This window comes from Mustela nigripes, chromosome 2 (genome assembly GCF_022355385.1).
Source record: "Mustela nigripes isolate SB6536 chromosome 2, MUSNIG.SB6536, whole genome shotgun sequence".
Lineage (NCBI taxonomy): Eukaryota > Metazoa > Chordata > Mammalia > Carnivora > Mustelidae > Mustela > Mustela nigripes.
The window spans coordinates 48,617,219-48,624,185 of record NC_081558.1 but is presented as its reverse complement, the minus strand read 5'-3'; the positions used below and the strand labels follow the sequence as shown (position 1 = coordinate 48,624,185).

General features: G+C 37.8%; 1 pseudogene; it reads left to right on the top strand.

Moving 5' to 3' along the window:
* Positions 1 to 3,714: 3,714 nt before the first annotated feature.
* Positions 3,715 to 5,055, top strand: LOC132011520 (tubulin alpha-1B chain-like; annotated as a pseudogene).
* Positions 5,056 to 6,967: the final 1,912 nt, after the last annotated feature.

The window sequence follows — 6,967 nt, the reverse complement described above, 5'->3', positions numbered from 1 at the left end:
TCCAGGGATTCACATTTCTTCCTAGTTTCCAGAATGAGACTGTCTGGAACTAGAATAGAGGTGATATAAGATGAAGGCTGGAGTTATTAGGTTGGGCATTTGACAGACACAGATTTGAACTTTGGTTCTGCCATTAGTTACTATAACTATATTACAAGGAGGAAGTTATTTGTTCCCTCTAAGCCTTGACATTTTTATCTCTAAAATGAGGCTAATTATTTTGATTATGAGGATGAATGAGTCAGTATTTATATGGCATGTAACACAATAATTAAACACATTGTAAGCACTCAAAATAATAAAGTTATTATTTAAAAACAAAATAAAATATATAAATAAAAATTTTAAAATGATGTAAAAATTAATAAACCCCATTAACATTATTATTAGCCTCTTAATAGCCTAGCATAATGCAAGGCTATTGCATGATAATGCAAGTTAATAGAAAAAAAAATGCCTGAAGTCAATTTATATAAAAATTTCAGATTCATTCTAGGGGAAATTTTTCTGTCATCTACTCTCAAGGGCAGACTTCCAAATGGCTTCATTTTCTGTCAAAAATCACTTCTACCTTTTTTTAAAATTTTAGTAGAAAGGGAATTGAATTTTAAGATCACTACTGATGTAATAGTTTCAGAAACAAAAGCAAACAAACAAATCACCTCCAGTGTTCTCTGAAAGGGAAAAAAAAAAAAGACAGGGGAAAATCACTAATGTTGAATTACTAAGGACATTTACTTGCATCCCATATGCTTGGGTTAGGCTTGACCCCATGAGAAGCAATAGCAAAACCGAGTTTAGAGAACTACAAGGGAATTTCTAGATGAAGCCAGGTAGTTCAACACAGTCTGAGTTCTAGCCAGCCCTTGAATTGGCAGGAAAATTAAAATAACAGGCAAATAAACCTTTGTAAAGTCATCATAAGGAAATCTGAACTAGGTTTTGTATCCTGGAACTTTTACAGGTGACAAATCAGAGTGCATGAATATCTGGTATGAAAAAAATTAGAAGATTCATATTATAACTATTTAAATACAGGATGCTTGAATATATGTCTTCTTCTTTTTAAAGATTTTATTTTTTTGAGACAGAAAGAGCATGAACAGGGGAGGGACAGAGGAAGACGGAGAAGGAGACTCACTAAGCAGAAGCCTGGCACAAGACTCAGTCCCAAAACCCTGAGATCATGACCTGAGCTGAAGGCAGACATGTAACTGACTGAGCCACCCAGATGCCTCTATATTTCTTCTTCTTCTTTTTTAAAAGTTATTTATTTGCTATTTATCTCCTATTTTATGATTCTCCCCTCAAGAAGAAATAATACAATTTTCAAAATTACTTAAATGTATTTTTAAACAGAGAAATGAGTTGTTTGATAATGTATTTCTGGCTATTATTTCAAAGTTGGAGTTTGGGGGGATGAAATTGGATCACAGTATATTAATTTGGAGGCTATTACAGTATTTTTGATAGACTAGTCTTTGTATGAGTGTGTTAGTAAATTTTTGTTTACTGAAATTATATTTTATGCAAGCCAAGTAAAATACGTGGCGAGCAGAAGACAGCATATAATTAAATGATATCTGTATTTATGTTAATTAGCCATTCTTAGTTCATAGGGGCAGGGATAAGGGATATGTGTCAGTTTTTTTTGGTTTGTTGGTTTGTTTTTCCTACTGCTCTGCTACCAGTAGCTAAAGCAGTACCTAGCTTAGAGTTAGCACTGTTAGGTATATTGGGCATTTGACATAGGACATCAAATAAGATAATTTATACAGTGACAGAGTGAGGATATCTCTGTTCTTTTTATCTGAAACAACTCCAAAAACAAAAGAGACAAACAAAAAATAGACTAACAGATGCCTAAACACTTTAAATCACAAAAGGAGGAGTGTCATGGGAAGAAAGGATCTGATGGGATGCTAGAAGATACTGAAGAAAATCATTCTTCTCTAAAAAAAAAAAAATATTTTATTTATTTATTTGAGAGAAAGAGAGCATGATTGAGGGGGAGGGACAGAAAAAAAGGGAGAAGCAGACTCCCCGCTGTGGATGGAGCTGAACCATGGGGCTCCATCCCAGGACCCTGGGATCATGAACTGAGCAAAAGGCAGAAGCTTAACCAACTAAGCTGCCCCGGTGCCTCATGAAGAAAATCACTCTTGTAGCAGAATGTAGCAAAAGTTAGGAAGATATCGGTTCTCAAATCTTGTGCAGACCAAGGGGCCAGAACAGCAGTACTTTTAATAAAGGATCAAAATGCACAGCTTGCTACAGAGACTCATCTACTTAAAAGTAAACAATATTGCAAAAGGAACCAGCATATTTATGTAAAGATTAGGGACAGGGATGGAATGGAGGGGTTGGGGAAGGGGATGGAGAAAAGGAAGAATGGATCCAGAAAAGCAGGTGGCAGAGAACATACTTCAGAAAAATGTTGCTCTGGGGTGGATGAATATTACAAGCAAACTTATTGTCATGGACTCAAATAATTGAAATAAACAATCCTAAATTTAAAAAAAAATTGAGGCAGAGATATGATTTTTAGTAAGAAATTATAATTATGTTCAACAGAAACAGGTGAAACTAAGTTGGCAGAGCTTAGGAAATAAGTGGAGAATAAAATTATCACATAAATGAAGACACTATCTGAAAGCAAAACAAATTCAAGCAAACAAAACCTCAGGGATTGTTTAAAACACAATGAAAATACAGAAGAGAAGACAGATTGGAGAAAGTAAACACACAGACCAGAAACTGATAGTAGATTTAATAGAGTTACTGAAAACAAAGGAGTATCAATGTATGTTTATCATCCTTGAATAAAATAACCTCTCACCAAGGTGGAAAGTGAAAACATACTCTAAACACTATTTAAGGATACATTCAAAGCACATCACAACTAAAGAAAAATCAGTAAGATATGTGTAAAACTGAAACATGACTTTGTCAAATTATGGGTCTTAAAGATAAGTATATAATTCGTTGAGTATTCCAGCCAAAGATCAGATAACTTACAAGGGGAAGTATCAGGCTTTCCTTAAAGTTCCCGACAATATATATCATTAGAAAACAATGGTGCCAGGAAAATGTTATATCTAGACAGCTTGTTGAAGTAAAAAGGCAAGAGCAAGGGGCACCTGGGTGGTTCAGTCAGTTAAGTGTCTGATTCTTGATCTCAGCTCAGGTCTTGATCTCAGGGTCCTGAGTTCAAGCATTATGTTGGGCACCGTGCTGGGTGTGGAGGCTACTTTATAAACAACAACAACAATAACAACAACAAAAATAAGAGTATGTACTTTTGGTTGTGCAAGTACTATGAGAATTTATTCTTACATATCCACCATGACAAAAACAACAACAATGAACTAAATAAAAGAAAACAGCAACAACAACAAAAACAGAGGTGAGCATAAAATGAATTAACTTTTTTTTAAATGCAATTAACTTTAAAACTAAGGAAGGAACAACTCTTGGAATCATAGTTTCAATACATAATGTGAATAGAATGACAATAAATAAACAATGTAACATAGAAGTTGGAGGGGAACTAGTTGTATAAGAATATCAATTATTTCATCTTTTATAATCACAGTCATTTGCTAGGTTCTCTTACATCAACCACCCAAGAGTCTAGCTGTAAGAAGTAACAACCTCTTCCCTCCTCTCCACCATCTTCTTGGCAGCCACAAATCAGTAACCCCGAGTGAATGCATCTCCATACATGTTAGCCAGGCTGGTGTTCAGATTGGTGATGTCTTTTGGGAGCCCTGTTGCTGGAACACATCATCCCAGCCGGCTGATCAGATGCCAAATGACAGGATTATTGATGAAGAAGGCTCTTTTGACAACTTCTTTGATGAAATCAGTGCTGGCAAGCATGTGCCCAGGGCAATATTTGTAGACCTGGAACCCACAGTCATTGATGAAGTTCATACTGGCACCTACTGCCAGTTCTTCCATGGTGAGCAGCTCATCATAGTCAAGAAAGATGCTGCCAAGAACTATGCCCAGGGTTACTACACCACTGGCAAGATAATTTGCCTTGTTTTGGACAGGATTCAGGAATCAGCTGACAAGTGCATAGTGCCTCAGCATTTCTTTGCTTTCCACAGCTTTGAAGGGGCAGCTGGTTTCAGTTTCACCTCCCTGCCAATAGAACATCTCTGTCGATTATGGCAAAAAGTCCAAGCTGGAGTTCTCCATTTACGCAGCCACCCAGGTATCCACAGTTATAGTTGAGTCCTACAACCCCACCCTCACTACCCATACCACCTTGGAGCACTCTGATTGTGCCTCCACAGTAAACATTCAGGCCATCTTTTATGACATCTTTGATAGAACCTTGATAATGAACACACAGCCTACACTAACCTAAATAGTGTTGATAGTCAATTTGTGTCCTCCATCACTGCTTCCCTCAGATTTGATGGAGTTCTGAATGTTGATCTGACAATTCCAGATCAACCTAGTCCCATCCCCTGTTACTGCATCCACTTCTTCTGGCCACATATGCTTCTGTCATCTCTGCTGAGAAAGCCTACCATGAACAGCTTTCTATAGCAGAGATCACCAGTGTATACTTTGAACCAGCCAAACCAGATGAGGAAATGTAACATTGTGACCCTTGCTATCATAAAACATGGCTTGCTGCCTGTTTTACTATGGCAACATGGTTCCCAAAGATGTCAATGCTGCCATTGCCACCATCAAGACAATGTGTACCATCCAGTTTATGGACTTGTGCCCCACTGGCCTCAGATTGTCATTAATTACCAGCCTCCCACCATGGTGCCTGGCAGAGAACTTGCCACAGTACAGGGAGTGGTGTGCATGGTGACCAATGCACCACAGGTATTGCTGAGGCCTGGGCTCACCTGGACTCCAAGTTTGATCTGATGTATGCTAAGTGTGCCTTTGTTCACTGGTATGTGGGTGAAAGTATGGAGGAAGGAGAGTTTTCTGTGGTCTGAGAGGCTGCCCTTGAGAAGGATTATGAGGAGGTTTGGTATAGATTCTGTCAAAAGAGTGTATGAAGAAGGAGAGGAATATTAAAGTTAAAAATGTCATAACAGAGGTGCCTGGGTGGCTCAGTCATTAAGTGTCTGCCTTTGGCTCAGGTCATGATCCCAGGGCCCTGGGATTGAGCCCCACATTGGGTTCTCTGCTCAGCAGAAAGCCTCCTTCTCTCTTTCCCACTGCCCCTGCTTGTCTTCCCTCTCTCACTGTGTCTCTCTCTGTCAAATGAATAAATAAAGTCTTCTTAAAAATGTCATAATATGGGATACCTGTGTGGCTCAGTTGGTTGAGTGTCTGTGTTCAGCTCAGGTCATGATCCCAGGGTCCAGGGATGAAGTCCCGCATGGATCTCCCTGCTCCTCAGGGATCCTGCTTCTCCCTCTGCCTGTCTGTCTCCCTGTCATGAGTAAATAAATAAAATCTTTTTTAAAATGGCATAACAGGGGTGCCTGGGTGCCTCAGTCAGTTAAGTATCTGCCTTTGGTTTGGGCCTTGGTCCCAAGATGTCAGGACCGAGCCCCATGTTGGGCTCCATGCTTGGTGGGGAATCTGCTTCCCCCTGTGCCTCTCACACCACTTGTGTTCTTTCTCTCTCTCAAATAAGTCAAATCTTAAAGAAAAGTCATAACATTGCTGCTTTTACAGGGAAGCTTATTCTGTTGTAAATGTTAGAAAGTTGTGCTCTGATCATTTAATTTGTGTGTATCAGTGTATACTCTCATATATGAATACTGACCTATGCTTTAAAACACACTTTCTAACAGACCCAAGCTGTCCATTTCTCTTATGGGTTTGAATAAAGTATTACTTGTCTTTAAAAAATCATGTATAGCTGATAATTAGAACAGGTGGTATTTGAGTATAGTTTCAGGTGAGGAGTAAGCATTAGAAAAACTAATGACTATAGTGATACCTACCAAAGGTATTGGAGATAGCAATCCATCATTATTCCTAGGGTCTATAAAATAGAAGATTGGGTGTACAAAATAATCTTTTAGATATAAAATAAAACACTCAAATGACCCTAAAGGGAAAATAAAGTTTCTGAAGTGTAGTAAGCTACCCAAGTCATGCACAACAAAGCAAAGAAATACACAAAACACAGAAAAAATAAAGCAATGAAAGAGAAAACATAACATAAAATGTGATGCTGGAATGAATATAGATAATATATTTTAATATAAATGGGATACACTTATTGAAAGAAAAGAGTCTTAGACTGTATTACAAAGCACAAGCAAAGTGGTACTGTATGTGTGTGATAAATCCAAAGCAGAAAGATTAAAAATAGAATGACTTGAACAGCATACTGGAACCCACACATATAAAAAAACAGTATTTATGTTCTTAATATAGACAAACATAAATCAGGGCAAAAAGCACTGAATGTGATAAATAAGGTATTGTAGATTGAATCATGTCCCCCAGGAAGACATGTAAGTCCTAACCCTGGTACGTGTGAATATGACCTTACTCATTGTAAATAAGGTCTTTTAGGGGTAATCAAGTTAGGATGAAGGCCTAATGGGTTATAGTGGACTCTAATCCAATAATTGGTATTCCTGTATGAGGGAAATTTGGACAGAGACACATAGAGGGAAGACAGATATGTGAAGATGGAGGGCAGAGACTGGAGTTATGCTGCCACAAACCAAAGAATACAAAAAATTGTCAGCAACCACCAGAAGTTGGAAGGAGAAAAGGAAGCACCCTCTCCTAGAATCTTCAGAGAAAGTGTGGCCTTGCTGACACCTTATTTTGACTTCTAAATTCCCAAACTGAAAGGCAATACATGTATTTTGTTCTAAATGACCATACTTGTGGTACTTTGTTATGGCAGCCCTAACAATACAACAAGGAACCAAAATTCCTATTAATACAATTCATAAAGAAAAAAGTACAGTTAATCAGTGGAATATCAGTCAAAACACATTGCTCATAGGACTAT